Consider the following 16,205-nt stretch of genomic DNA (forward strand, 5'->3'; position numbering starts at 1 on the left):
AGCATGAGAAGGTTGTTCTCTTATCAGCACGCTGTTGTTTTGGAAATACTGAAGCTGATCTCTGCAACAATACTTCAGTATCTCATAAATCAGAGATCTGAGACGGAAAGTTGGGTTTATAATGAATGTCTCAATACTGACTACCAGAAAGCTTAGACATGTTAATAATGACTTTTTTTTTAGAGTATTAGTGGGTTAGAAAGCCACAATATATGTGAAAGTGTTTCCTACTTAATGACACCTTGTAGAATTCACCATTAACCAAAACACCCCAGTATTTACCAAGTCTTGCTTATATTCAGCTCACAGGAAGATGAAGGTGGTATCTGATAAACAGCAGTTCAGGAAGAATTAGTAAAGACTGCCTTTAAATAGTGAGTGACCAAGACCTGAGCATTTTCATAACAGAAGCTAGTACTGACTTCAAAGAACAACCACTGATGTTACATGTAAGAGTTACCGTATCCTTTCATGGTTAGTACATTCAGGCATAAATAAAGTATAGAGAGAAGAGAGCTTCACCTGTAGTTCAAACCAAAGAAGTCCAAAACATTTCCAGATTTCTCAAGTCTAGATGTTTATAACATTTATGACATAAGAGAAAATACCTCAACCAAAATGTCAGGAGGAGAATAAATGCAGAAACAAAGGGCAATTTTCAACATCACACGATTCACACAAATCTCAACAGATATTCCACAGACACAGCAAGAAGCTCCCACCGACCAAATTTTGAGTTTCTTCTCAAAAATACAGAAATCACAGAGGTAAGAAGTTCGGGGTGGGAAGGTTTTGCAATACTCTCTGGGGCTGTCGTGGGTTTATTCATGTTAGTCTTCTGCTATGTTAATCCAATAAGCTTCTGCAAAATCACTTTGCCTGCCATAGCAGGGAAAGTCTTGAAAGGTGACTTCCTAGGAGCAGTTAATTTCTAGTACAGTGTGAGACAATCCCTGGGCTTCTCCAAACTGTGCTACAAGCAGCATGATAACCTGTGAGTGCTACAGCTTGTTTCCTCCTCCACATTCCGTACAGTCTTGTTGGACTCCGTTTAAAAAAAATGATTAGTGATATAACTTGTGGTTTCCTCTCTTTTCCTTGCTCTGCCTGTATCTCATTTGGCAGAGGAGACAAGTCCGAGACTTCTGCTGCTCATATCATTTCAATAGGGCTTTAAATCAGCATCACTAAACAAACCCTTCCTTTTCAGAATACCCAGGGTAAGAGTGTGTTCCAATCAGTGTGCTTTTTTCCAAAAAAGGAGATAAATTGGCTTTTTTCCTGCAATCTGAAGCAACAAGGTTTGTTCTGAAACACAAATAATTTGTATTTCACATGACAAACACATCTAATACATCCAAATGTGTAATTCTAAGATTATATTAAATGATAAAAAGATTACCAAAGTAAAACATTGCATCTCAATCTTGCCCATTTTTAAAGTGCTGTACTTTGTACAATTCTCATTTTCAATAATTTAGACTCAGCTTGAGAAAACAGAGATATGGTTAATACAGTACTATTTTACAGCACTCTTGCACCAGGGAAAAAAAATAAAAATTTTGCTTCCAATGCAAGGGGTATTTATCCTGTAATGCACTTTTACAGTATCTTGATCTTTTATACCATAGAACCAATGATAGAATCAGACAGTTTCATGGATGTTCTTGCAGAAGACATTCACTTGCTAACCTTTACTAAAACTGTAGTAATAACAAAGAATCTGCAGTCTCAGTCTCTGTGGATGTCATCGAGTTTTACATGCATTAATTACTGATGAATTAGACAGTGCCCAACAGAAAAGAAATGCACATACCAATAAGAATTTATTTCCCTATGTAGTTGTATCAAAAACTACCATATAGACATGCCTGGGATGTTAGTATGGAGAATAGGTTTAGGGGCTGACCAAATGTAGCTCCTCACAAAAGCTCACCCCTTCAGAATTGCAGTTGCTCAGAACTGCACTATTTGCACTATTATGTGCATGTTTTTCAAAAGTAATCTATTTGACAGGCTGGCAAAAACAAAACAGTCATGACAAGCTTTTGCCTTGACAAAGGCAAAACGTTTCCATTGTATCTAGCAGAAGTGTAAAAAAGGCCGATTTTGATTTTATGTGGAATAATTAAACTAAACTGCAACCAAATATAGACAAAAATAATAATAATAATAGTAATAATAATGGGCACAAACATCTTCCATATGTAAGTGCCGTGATAAGCTCTCATTTCCGCATGCTAATACCTTATATGGGTGGGGTTTTTAAACAATTTAACTAGATCCTCTTTTGTTAGATTTATAAATGAATATTTGTGCAAATGCTTTTGCAGGATTTGCCTCCTCTCAATTTAACATGCTCTTTTTGTGCATGTTTTCCACTTATTTTACTATCCAGACCACTGATGTCCCCCCTCAAAAAAAAATCTTATAATTTTGCAATTGTTCTCAGCATCCGTACACTTTGATCTATACTGTTTATTTTGCTAAGCATGTCATAGTATAATACATCGTTATGCAGACACCTTTTCAGTCTGTACCTACCTGATAAGTCACATTTGTGGTTTTTTTTGTATTATTCTGCATGCATAGCTTTGCATTTGTGTGTTTTGGGTTATACCCTCAAAATATTTAATTATGCTTAGATGAAAGAAAGAAGCCACTTAAATGTCTACCGTATTTTTCCCTCCCTTATGCTGAACATGACATTCATCCCAGCCAAATCATGGAAGCAAGATTAAATTGTCCAGAGTGTTTATTGGGAGAAGTGCCTCTGACAGGGAATAAGATCCTGGAAGGCACGGGTGGGAGGAACTAGGAGAGCTTTAAAGATTAGAAGGCCTAATGGAGTTTGGAGGGGACGCATTTTGAATCTATCAAACTCTGACATTTGAGGTAGCTTTATATTTTGCTCTTAGAATAGTACAGACCCCAGTGAATTATATAATGGAATATGTCTCCCCGATGTAATCAAAGTTGACCTAACAGATTTGTCTTTCTGGCGATACAATCTACCGAAAATCTTTACTGTAAGGAAATCAGAACCAGATTCTAATGACAAAGAGAAAAATCACTTTTTAAAAACATAACAGGCCTAGAGAAAGCAATTCCTGCCAATTATAAGCACCACAATGAAAAACACCATCAGGAAACCAGCAGCTCTCCTCTCCGTGACTTTTGAGGAACACGTGAAATGGAAGACTTCTGATGTGGTTACAGCCAGCAGAACTCACAGCCCCGAGGCTGGGGCTGACAGGAGAAAAGCACAGAGTTACCTGCAGGACGGTCACGCTCCGAGCTACTGCCCACCGACCTACTAAGAGCGAGGACCAGTCAAATTCGTAAAAGGCTCCCAATACAGCACTTGAGGAATTTGCTTTAATTCACCTTCAGTATTTACTTTCAGGTTACCAAAACGGCCAGCAGAAAAAGGGTGGCTCCTGGCTCTGGCGATCTGAAGCACTGAGCGGAGAAGCCCGTTTCTTTTCACTGCCTGTATTGCTCATGCACTTCAAATAAGCACTTGTGACAGGACACCTGATGGCAGATGTCAGGAATGATGCTGGCACTGCACTTGGAAAACCCTACAGCACTTACCTAAACATTGCATGGGGTGCTGAATTAGTACATCCAATCTAAAAAGTGTATTTGTTAGACTTCAGAGCATGACTCTTCTCACACAGAAGAATAAAAAGAATAAGCTTCAAGCTTGTATTGTAAATGTATTTCAAGAGGCTCTTTTCTGGATTTAAGTGAAAAGACAGGGTTCTGATGATCCCTGTAGTAACAAATTAACTTTATAAATCCCTGCATAGAAAAAACATGAATGATTCTTCCAAAAAAAACATGGTTTAATCACAACCAAAGTCAAATTTACCTGCTGCTAAATAATGTGGATTATAAAATTGCTGTTAACTAATGAATGTAAGGCTGATATCTGAAAAGTTAAGAGCAAAGAATAAAATTCCAGAAGTGAATGCAGAAATCCAAATTTGTATTACCAAGTAACTGAGCATGGGAACCTAAATCAAAAGACAGAGCCACTGCTAGTCTCGTGAACATGCAAAATAAAGCCAGTCAGATTATATTTGTTAGAACATGTTATTCATTTTAATTTGCCTTCTTTACTGAAAAATCTACTCGATGAACCGATTCTTCTGCTAACTAACCACTTCTGGATCACATCAACATCTGTGTGAGCAAAAGTGATTCTTCTTTTGGTACTAATGATGTTTTGTACAAAAGCAGAGGAAAAGGCAGGGGTGGGTTGGCAGGTAAATTAAGCGAAAGCTAAAAAAAGCATCTGGCACAGATGAATCAGTAGGTGACCAAGGGCCTCTTACAGTGTTCAGAGGTTTTGGTACTACGGGAAAGCAGGTAAGTAGGAAGCGTACAGGATACATGTCTTACAAGCCACGGGGAACACGGATAGATTTCTGCAGAGCGCGGACCCCAGCCCCTGGACCTCTGCTGCCCCACAGAAGGCATCCTGATGCTGGGGAAGGGCATCCTGCCTCGCTCTTCCACATTCCTTCACCTCTGCCGAGATGGCCACGGTGGAGGCAGCACCTGCCTCCACAGAGGAGGGTGTAAGCCAAGATCAGCAAATCAGCAGGGCCTCAGAGTAACTCTAACTTTCAGCAGCTAGTAACCTACACTAATTTAAAGCAGCAATATGGATGATGACGCACTTGTATGTTTCCCCTAGTTTGGTTAGTTACCAAGATCCCCCTTGGATATTAAATGTGAAATGGAAACTATTAAGGCCAAATTTTTATTTACAGATAGTTACATGACTAGTGAAAAATGTTAACATTTTTAAAAACGAGGCTTTCCTGTAAGCACCGTCAATTTCCTTAAAATGTTTGCTGTGAAACCATTATCTCAGATAAAAGCTAAACATAAGGGTACAGAGACAGAGAGGAGATATTTCTGCATCTATTTGAAGAAATCTCATCCATAAAGAAGCAAATTGCCATGGTAATTATCACCATCTTTCTTGTAATTGTAGGAATAACCGTACATGGTTTATACATATGGACCTCTCTCATTCCGTTTGCTTTAATTCTCCCTAGAAAGAAATGATCTTTTATGGAGCAGAAGTATTAAATGTGTTCTGGCAACCAGGAAGCTGTGGCTTATTAAGGTTCTTTGCCACAAAGCAAGCCTGGTTTGCAGATTTTGAAGTGTTCCTGGTCGTGCTTCAGAGCAGTATTACCAAAGAGTAAAGCACTGGAGGTTCTAGGAACACCAATTCAATATTCACCAGAAAGCAGAGAACTGCCCGCATGTTTACGAGGACAGTACTGTCAAAAGAGTGACAGACACAATATGCATTATAGCAGAGTTTACATTAGATCTCTTTTCAAAACTAATTACTACAAAACAAGAAAGGGTCTGTACCTACCTTATGAATTATTTAAATATCTAGGGGGTGAGTAGATCAGGGGGGTGAGTGTTGGGGTTATCTTGTTGGTTTTGTTTGTTTTTATTTTTTTAAAATGTGGCAAAGCACCATGTAAAACTAAAAATCAAATTTGCATTATAAAGCTATACATGGACTAATACTTAGTTCCGCTAGCCACTGCGGATAATCTATTCTGAATGGCCTATGTGTACTTGTATTCCTAGCCCAATTGGTCAGCAGAAAGAAATTGTCAAATTCTTCTGAGTGATAACCTACCAGGAATAGCAACCACCCATCCATTGACATGGTCTTCAAACACAACAGGTGATACGCACAGGCAAAGTCCTATCTCCAGTGTAATTAAATAATGCTTGGGTATTTATTTCCTGAATGTTTGTTAAACATTTGTAGGCAAGAGCTGGTTTAATTCAAAGAAGGACTTCTATACAATTAGCTGGAAAAAACAGTTACGGTCTGGCAGAGCTGTGTATGGAAGCCCGAGGCTCCCGGGCTGCCTGAGCCGCGCCAGCAGAAGCAAGGCTCAGCAGCCCTGTGAATGGGGGGACGCGATTAGCACTTCCCACGGGGCAGCTCCGGAACCAAGCATTCTGGAGGGGGGTCGCATATGGCCTCCTGCAGCAACACGTGCCAGGCAGGAATCTGACACCAACACCCGCCTCAGCTCATTTCCCCCGAATGACGCAGGCTGAGTATTTTACTAACTAAGTAGGCTAGGAGCTCCTGGGTGCTCTACAAGACACCACGAAGGAGGCCAGCACAACCACGGCATTGGCCTCTCCCCGTACACCCTCCTGTGTGGTGTCTGCACCCACCCTTGGAATATGTACTCCAGAAATTCAAATTTCTAATTACAGTCTACCTTGTGTAGTGCCTTATGAACATCCTGCCACATAGTTATGGAAGAATACCGAGGAAACTGTACCTCTTTGCATCCTCAAATTAGATTCTAGGCAAAAAATATGCACTTTAATTTGTGCTTAAAGACAGGGAATTAAGAACTACAACTAACTTTTTAAGAGCTTCTATCAAGCCAAAGCAAAGACTTGACAAAAGGACACAAGACTATGGAAAAGTCAGCCTTTTTTCTTTTCTAGGATGCAGCTACAAATATAGCCATATATTAATTATTTAAAGGCTACTCTTTCACATTATATACATCTTTCTTGGAGGACGCTATCTCTAAATATATGGAATTTCAGTGAGTACATCTGTATTTCCAAACAGCATTAACCAGGACAGAGATTACCATGAGGAATGAGTTGTTGAAAATAAATCCACCTGCTGTTGATGGAGGACAAAAGGAGAATCCAGGCCACTGAGGGAGGACAACCTCACCTCGTGATCAGGGTTTGTTGCAAAGGGGTACAGTTTATCACTTGCTAAATTATCCCTGCTAAGGGGATCAGTCTACAGGGCTGAGAGACCGACTTTAATGAGTCCTTAGAGGAGAGCTGAGTGATGAGAAAGTGCCTGTAATAATTTAGAAATAACAAGACTGATGGTTAAGTCCTCTGAAATTTTCAAATTTCAAGATCTGCACTAGAGAACTGGCATTTACATCTTAAACTTAGTGATTTTGTGCTTATAATTTGTGCTCTTAAATTTGTATTTATTAATCTCAGGTATTAATAAATTATTAATACTCCCCTGGAACAGAGCAAAATCAGACTCCAAAACTTCCATTTTAATTTATTCACTACTGGTGCCCATTCCTACTGAAGCCAAAGTCTGCCTGTGTTAAGAATTAAGTGTGTACTTCCTAATGTAACCAAGCACAGTACAATAAACCCAGGAAAAAAAAAAAGAATTTTAACTTTCATATTACTAGTTGCATCCCAGCTTTGCTCTCATTGATTTTCATTACTCATTTCAGGTTGGTCCACAACTTTGAACTTAATACATTCTGGAAAAAACAAGAGTATCTTGCCAAGTTAAGAGCAATATTTGCAAGGAAATTAGAGACAACAACTCCAGTCATTCATTAAGTGAAAACTTTGTATTTCACTTTGATATTTTTAAAGATGGTACTGGTGTATGTCTGATTTTTGAGCCCATAGCTACAACGTATACAGGACATATAGAAGTGCTCATGTTATCTGTGACAACAGACAGAACAGAAAACATGTCTGTGTGCTTGCAGATTACATTGTACAAATGCTGACCATAAGGCAGGCCGCTGAGTAACAGTATCCGAAACATCTGCAGTTAATTTTTGGATATTCTGCATGTACTGAGGAATTCCATCATTCCTGCAGACATCAAGGCTATGAGCAGAAACACCGTCCCTACCTACCTGCATGTGCCTAGAGCCACCTGCCATAGACTCATTTCACTGCATCCAGTCCTGGGCTTGGCTTCATTAACACAAAACCTGAACTGCTTCCCCTTAAGATTGATAGTATTAGGATCGAACAAGCCACGCCTTGAGGAGCCTGTGTACACACACACAGGTCTAAGGAGCCACACGTGCCCTTTCATATCCAAAAGGCGCATTCAGCAGACTCGTGTGTGCAGTCAGCAGAACCACTCACCGCTCTCCCAGAACCAGCCCCGGCTGTCAGGATGAAGTATCAGTTGTATCAGAAGGCAACTGCTACCAGTCAATCAGGTCCAGCAAAACTAAGCCAAACTTAATACACTGAGAAACTTTAGAACCAGCATAGAATATCTATACCTTAACTTTCACTGCAGTTTTAAACAAATTGAGCATTGAATTTAAAAAACATGAAAAAACTAATATATTCATTTTGTAATCTGTGCTTTTCTACTGAGATAAAGGAGGTGAGTAGGCCATATATTTGTCAGTCCCACTAGGGCAAAATTACTTCATCTTACTGATTCAATAATTCTAACACTGAAAGTACTGTCCAGGATTCTTGTTTATCTGTGCAGAGTGTTCCCTGGCTCCTCGGTCCAAAACCTTAAAGCACTCAGAAGTATAGTTTGTAATTTGTGTTTAGTTATTTTTGACTCACAGACATTTACAGCAATTACCAGTAAGAAATCCCAAATTAGAAATCTCAGATTTTTCTCCTTCTGCGTAGAAATGCAATTGTTACTGTAGTATTATCTATGAGTAGTGAAAGAAGTAATTGATTTCACCTACATCATCAAAAAAGAAAGATTGTTATAATGACTACTGCAACAGATACCAGGTTGGAGACTAGTGCAGGACTGCAAAACATCAGTGCATCTGCAGTAATAGCGTGGTTTTGATTTACAGAGAGCTTCCTGGGGAATGGAACCACATGAAATGGGCTTTTACCTGCATGATGCACCTCCAAGGGAAGCTTTCTTGCAGATGGATCTGGATGAGGGGTCTTGGTAGCAGTGTAAAACCAATCAGGCAACAGGTAATGGCAGCACTGCTCCTCAGTACCTCCAGTCACTCCCAGCATTCCCCAGCTGCAAGAAACCTCAGGCTGTGATGCAGTCACACCCTGAAGTCTCTGCTGTCGTGGATGTCATGAGGCAGACAAGCAAAACATTTCACCTCCTGAGTTCCGGACACCTTAACACCATGCCCTCCCCACCGCCATCACAGCCTGCCCCTGAAGCATCGCACTGCGGCTACTCCCCAGGAGTACAGGGAGCAGCAGACAAATTGACACCACCTCACAACTCCCTGAATTTACACCAGGAGCCCTGACTACCCTAGAAATGCAGGGACTACGAAGGTATAAAACAAACCTCACAGTGCACACACCCTACCTTGCATCCCTGATGCACATACATGCATTAGGAAAACAGAAGCAAACTTATTTTAGAAGTTTTTGCTGAGATTTTTGGTTTCATGTTTACAGTATGTGTGTGTGTGTGTATATATATATATATATGGAGCCTCTAACTCTAATAATAAATACAATTTAGCTTCAAGCTAGAAAGTTAATTTTGAGTCAGAGATAGAATTAATCATAATCTGTTTTTTCTCCAAAGAAAAGACTAAGCTGTTCAAGAGAACCTGCGCACAACACTATAGCAGGCATCCAAAATCTAACAAATTTCATCATCCATGTCCTTTGTACCTTCACATACCATAATAGTTTTGAAAGCTTTTGAAGTCTTCTAATGGTGTCTCTCTCTATGACGGGATTGGGAAATCAGAATGTTACAAGAGAGACATAATTGCACTGCACTGTATCACTCAAGTAGTAAATGTTCATCCAGTTACTGTCCAGGTAGGGGAATCAGTAAAAGAAAAGTGTTCTTTCTGACCCTGAAACAAAATAGGCTTCCTTTACTAACAAGCATACCGTATGCTTCTCAGACACATTGCAACAGTGGGTAAACACAAATGACTTCAGGAGAAGCATCAGTTTTTCCCCTATAAATGCTTCAGGAACCATGGCTTCCAATGTTTTGGGGTCCTCAGGGCACACTTCATATACTGTTTTTAAAGCTTATTATAGACCCTAGGGAGGAAAACTTAGATCAAATAAAGTTTGACAGGTAAAGGGCATTCTGAAGACTCCATAAGCATACCTGCTACAGGGGGAATGTGTTCACAATGTAGAAAACCCTTTCTATGCCATGCAGAAAGATGTCTCCCTTGCAAATGTTTCTTCAAGCATTCCTTACTACCTATCAGGAAAAATATCATTTCACTTTAAGTATAAGCACTAGCTTACTCCTTTTGTGCTGTCTTCCTCATTGTCACTTAGTTACTGTGCAGATTAGCTGCAGAAACTGCAAACTAAGGAAAACAAACAAACAACAACAAACAGTATCACAATTCCTCATGTTTGAAATAGTGCATTTAAAAATAAATCCTTTTGTATAAAAATCAAGGTACTTCATAGTAGCTCCAGGAAAGTCTAGAAACATTTTAAAAAGTCCTTCTGCTTGCTCATCAATCCAGCCAAGATGAAAAGTTTACATTGCCTTGAATGGTGAGCATTTTTATTTATGCATGTAACTTCAGAACACCTTATGGGGAGGACTTCCTACAGCTCCTCCAAGAAACTAGCTTAATCTCTAGTATGTCCAGATGCAAGTACCTAGAGTCTTTACTCACTTTCAAAAAAAAAAGTCTAGGTCAACATATTTTAAGAGTTGCATTTAATAATTTATTTATTTTTAATTAACAATTCTCAACAAAAGCCTTTGTTATTTTCTTCAAGAAAATATCTGTTAACAAGGCTAACAAGGGTTTCTGCAGTAATAGCTACAGTAATGAAAACATGCTGTAAAACAGTTAATGTTCTGAACGTTATTTTTTCAGATACATGAGATTATAAAGTACATAAACCTACTGCTGTAATAATTTCTGCTTCTACAGTGCCACCTAAAAATCTCAGAACTTTCCACTCAATATTTGCAGTATTCATGCATATGTTCCATTTTTTTCACATATTCGATGACAACTGTTCTTTAACAGCAGAAGTCAGACTTTTACTGAGATATTACAGAGGACATATATTATAGGAAAAGCTGTTGAAAGCAGTACTGAAAATAATTCAGAGGTCAAATTTATGTTATATATTAGTTTTATGTAACCAAACTCTGCTCAGCTGAAGTAAGCCAAGAAAATGTAATGCAGGGAAGACAGCCGCAGGCACTCAGCCTCCGCAGGCACCGCCACACACCTCAGCGTCAGGGGAGCCTCCCTCAACCACGAGAGGCCTCTGCCCCTCAGCAAGGGCACTGCCCTGTGCTCACACAACGTCACGGCCACCAAGGCCTCCTTCCGTCTGCAGCAGCACTATCACTGCAGAAATCGGTTGCAAGGAAGATTTGAGAACGACTGACATCAGATCTGCTGTACATCCCAGAGATTTAGTACTAGATGCCAGACAGAACACTGCAGACAGAACACTTACACCAAAAAAGAGGAGCTACACAGGTGGCTATTTGGCAATGTGCTTTTTGATCAAAAGTCCACTGATGAAGAATTTCAGGTTCAAAAACTGACTATTCTACATGCAGACTTACACCTAGCTTTGTCCTGGAGCAAATCTACCCATCTTTTAATTACAGCCTTTTCAATCAACATGCCCTTCCCACTGCTGTTTGTACTTTTCCAAGTGCTTCCTGAGCTGTGAGGTGACTCCCAAAATAGCGAGACATGGTTTCAAACAGCACCAGTCCTGTTCCCTGGTTCTTCTGATGTACACAGCCCCTTATGCCATGTTTTACACCAGTCCACATAAGTAACAGAAGGCAAGAGGTTAACTCACCCCAAACAAGCGTCCCTTCCCCAGGCCTTCTCGAGGCCCTGCCACATGAGGAGTGACCCAGGCCTTGCTGGCAGCTGTGCCCAGCTGGCAGGCTGAGGTGCTGCAGCCTGATGCTCATCACATGCCAAAAACTCATGGGGCACTACTCACATACCTCACCTCAAACCAAAAGAAACAGAAAAAGGGTGGCTGGATATATAGGGTGATGAAGGTAAACCAGTTGCAGCCTGCATGTTAATTAGGCTGATTCATCTAAACAGATGTGAAAAATTAAAAAAAATTAAACTAGGAAACAAATAGGAAGCAGGCAATTACACAGTGATAACCAAGATAAATTCAATATTACCACCCACCAAATAAGCTTACCATTCAAGCCTCAGCAATTCTTACATTCATGACCTGCAGCTTAGTAGAAACAGGACAAATAGCAGGTGTTCTTTCCTGAGACATTTTCTCAGGAGAGAAAAAAAAAAAAAAAAAAAGCATTTTACTCTCTTAGTTAAAGTTACACTGGCTTTATACGACCAGAACCAGTGTAGTTACAAGGTACCCAAGTATACTGGAAAACATCTGATTTCAGTAATGCTTTATAAAGAAGGCACTCAAAGTGAAAACATTCCATTTTCCTAGTTTACAAATATTTAGAACACAAGTTAACTAAACAGGCAGTTCTCCTGTTAGTTCACTATCATGAGCCATGTGGTCCTAGTGAGGTTAATGTAAGTTATGATACGTTTAATTCACTGAAACCCAAAGTTCGAACACTGCTATGTCTGCTTTAAGAAGTTAACAAAATTTCAGGTTTCTCAGCCATTGCTGATTTGTATTTGCTTAGCTTTATCGACAGTTGTTATTGACAGCTACGTAGCCTGACTGTAAGTAACTATCTAAATATGAGAGGGACCTAGTTGGGGAGCGGAGAATGAAGCAGGTCAGCACTTCTGGTCAGCTCGTCCCCAGGCTGGCTCTGGCTTTGGCAAGGTGTTACTCTTGCATTGAACTGAAAATATCAAGATGATATCATTAAAGTCAGTTTGCTTAGGTTGGTTCTCTGTTTTTTCGTTTTGTTTTTTTATATGAGCCTTCCTTAATATTCTGAATTCACCTGTGCCCAAATCAAGAGGCATTCACAGGTCATCTCAAAACCGAAGCCAAACTAGCTGGCTTTCGTAAAGATTTACTGCTGATGCTTATGTTGATGAGCATTTTTTCCTGCTCCAGCTTTCCTTTCCCTACAAAGCTGATATTTTGCACAGCTTTAACCCAGGAAAATATAAAGGTTTTTTAGAGATATTTGATGGATTTTTTTCCATGCTGCTGTCTGTTAGAAATATATAATTTTTCCTTCAGAAAGTGTGCACATCTACAGGCGGTACAGGGAAATGCCAAATGGTAAACTTAAATACAGATATACTCTCCCAAAACCTGAAATTAAGCTATTGTTATTACGCCGTTCAAGGAATCGAATGACTACTAACCACAATTTAGCTAAGATCAAGTGTAAAATCTGTTTAATAATATCCGATACATCCTCTATCTAGGAGATTATACCCTGCATTTGCAGGGCATTGACTCAATAATCTAATAGGTCTTTTCCATCTCTGACTTCTATTAGCCTATGAATTATAACAAAAGGACCATTAGGCAAACCATAATTGTGGAAACAGCCTTTGACACATGAGACTAACTACTGCTGTGGTACAGGGGGGAAAAAAATAAAATTAAAACATGGACAGACAGTTGAAAGTAAAGCTTTCCCTTTATCCAAGTGTTAACTCACTTGATTAAAATCCTGAAAAAAGCTTGGTAAGTCACAGAGAAAACACTTTTTCTCCCCATCCTGCTAGGTAAAATGTCTTGCTTTCACAGCACAGCAAATGCTACTTTGTCACTGAAGGAGGAACTGGGACAAGGGGGTTACGTGGGACATTTTCCTTAACTACTACGTCTGTCCAACCAAAGTTGCCTTAGTCGAAACCAATACTGGCAGCCTGCCTTTGTTCTGTTGAGGGAAGTCACATGTCTTATCTTTCAATGAGATTTATCTGAGAGGAAAAAAAGGGAAAAAGAAAGAAAAGGTGCATAGCATAATGCCAAGGTTCACTATCTGTGAAGGATTTTGAAAATGCAGGCATCCTCTAACAGCAATGTCTATCACACATTCCTGTAAAGAAGGTCATCAGCTCTGCAAATATCTTAGAGAAAGAGTAACAAATGAAGTCACATTTTAATACATTAACAGGGAGCATAAACTTTACAATAGCCCAGCAATGTAGATACATGCAAAGAAGACAGCAAAAAATTAAGATTTTAGCTCCCTTCTGCTGGGGCTCATTTAGATTTCTGAATTTAACCTGCTCGCTGTGTTAGCGGTGGTCGGTATCACTTTCCCTGGATGTTGCAGGAGCTGCCAAAATCAACGCAAGACAGAAGGGCTGTCTACACGGAAACATTATTTCTCCTGAGCATCTGCCCTCTCCTGACAGCATGTACAATACCAGGCATTCCACCTCAGCCACTGCCAGCACATCCTCCTGCAGGGAAACACGGCACCATCGGTACCAGTAAGACTGATCGAAGACCCGGGATTCGCTCCGTGTTTGGGAACAGCTGAATTAATTGCAACAGAGCTATTCACTGACATGAAGGCAACCAGAAGTCTAAGTTTCTGTATGAAGGCCTTGATGCTACGCTTTTGACAGGTGCGTAGAGATTTAACATCACAGATAAGGGAAAGAACACACCATTAAGCTAAGTCGCCTTGGCTCCATGCTTTTGTAGCCCACAACAGCAGGTACGTGGCTCGTCCATTCAGAAAAAGGGCTAGAGGAGCACATCAGCATTTGGCATTAACAAAGCTCCGCTGGCACTCGAAGTCAATCATCATCAATACACTTCTGACAAAAATCACAGCTTTCAGTTTTCCATAAATTTTTAAGTTTAATTAATAAGTACTTTTAGCATGAACAACTGTTCCTTTTTTTCCATTACCTTCTAAGATGAAAGCTTCTGCAAAACACATTCATTAAAGACAGTTCTACAGTATCATCTGTTTATGCTGTCGCTATTTGCAAATACTGCAAAGAAAAAGCACTGGCTAATATCTTACCTTTATAGATTCTACTGCTTACAAAAGCAAGAGGTCTAGCTGTAGGAACTGCAAACGGGAGCCAAGCCCATGCATTCATTTGTTGTACAGGCTTCCTCACACAGCTGTGCCACTGCACCATGGAGCAGACTTGCAACACATCTGCTCATCCAGTCCCAGCCCTCTGCTGTGCAGGAGCTGCCAATTGTGCCTCGCTGTGCCAAACCATGTGGCAGAGAGTTTTTATTATTATTTATGAAACAGAGGGATATCCAGTAGGGATTAGGAGGACTCTCAAGATCACTTCTGTTTGTGACTTGAGCAGGATTTGAAAACAGGTCTTTTCAAATGGCAGCGAGTAAAATTATACAGTTCTACAACAACATACTTATAGCTATATTAACACTTTCATTTAAAAATCAGTTTTCCAAGGGTTTTATGAGTTGGCAGTAAATATTCTCCATGAGCTCATAGCAGCCTCACCTGAATTATTTTTCTCATTAAAATCGGATCCTATGAAATATCCAAGCAAAGAGTCTGTTGACTGAACAGAATCCATGAAAGAAAAGAAAAGAAAAGAAAAAAAAAAACATACAGGCAAAACCCACTTGGGTTAAACAGGAAAGTTTCACCAGTCCATGGTTATGGCAGGCTTGTTTTCATCACCTTCTGTACTTTATAGCCACTGGCTTCAGCAAACACAACCACAAACAGCACAGGAAACAATCCCGCACTAGCAGGAGCTCGACAGAGTATGAGTTTAACAGAAATGTTAATATTGACTCTATCTCAAATACAACACCCACGTTTAAACAGGTTTCTTGGTGTTTCATTCCACAGCTCTGCTGGACTTCCAGTCCATCATATCAGGATTCATCACACTCCGAAAGAGAGGAACGGAGTGGTCTGGTCCATCTCGCCTTTCCGCCTCAAATCACACTTCCAATTTTAATTTTGCCTGTGCATCCCATGACAAAGTCATTGAACTGTTACATTTCCTTCCAGCTCTGATTTAGCATTTTCTTTACAGTTGCTTCCTTCTCACCAGTATCTGTGTTCTGTGTGATTTCCATGCTACATGGCAAAGTACAAGTTAATCCATCAAGGGAAAACAAAGTCATGCTGAGCCTGGCCCCAGCTCCCAGTCCCTGCTTGTCACAGGGGGAACCCTCCCAGCTTCTGCAGGGCCCTATATACGCTGGTCATCTCTAACCATCCCGATTCCTTGAAAAACATTCCATCTAGAAGCATGATGCACTCGCTGTTTATCTTCCAAAGCACCTTGCTCAAACCCAGGGAGCTCGATGCCAGGCACAGCAGAAGCTCGCCCCGGACGCCCGACCCAAGGTCCGTGCCAACCAGCCTGCCCCAGCACCCTGGTATCGGCCCTTCAGCTGGCCCTCGGCCATGCCAGGCTGCTGGCTCCCCAGCTTTAATGAATCTTTCAGGAAAGATTTTGTGAGGCATGGCATTAAACGTTCGAATGTATTGCTGTCTTCTGCTTTTTCATGCG

The 16,205-nt window shown here is 40.3% G+C and overlaps 1 long non-coding RNA gene across 1 annotated transcript; it reads right to left on the reverse strand.

The window, feature by feature from the left end:
* Nucleotides 1–533: 533 nt before the first annotated feature.
* On the reverse strand, nt 534–11,740 carry LOC121072286. Its single transcript, XR_005821106.1, has 3 exons — nt 11,605–11,740; nt 10,034–10,121; nt 534–1,308 (listed from the first exon to the last, which is right to left on the reverse strand). It is a non-coding gene; the product is annotated as an uncharacterized LOC121072286 (long non-coding RNA).
* Nucleotides 11,741–16,205: the final 4,465 nt, after the last annotated feature.

Source organism: Cygnus olor, chromosome 6 (genome assembly GCF_009769625.2).
Source record: "Cygnus olor isolate bCygOlo1 chromosome 6, bCygOlo1.pri.v2, whole genome shotgun sequence".
Lineage (NCBI taxonomy): Eukaryota > Metazoa > Chordata > Aves > Anseriformes > Anatidae > Cygnus > Cygnus olor.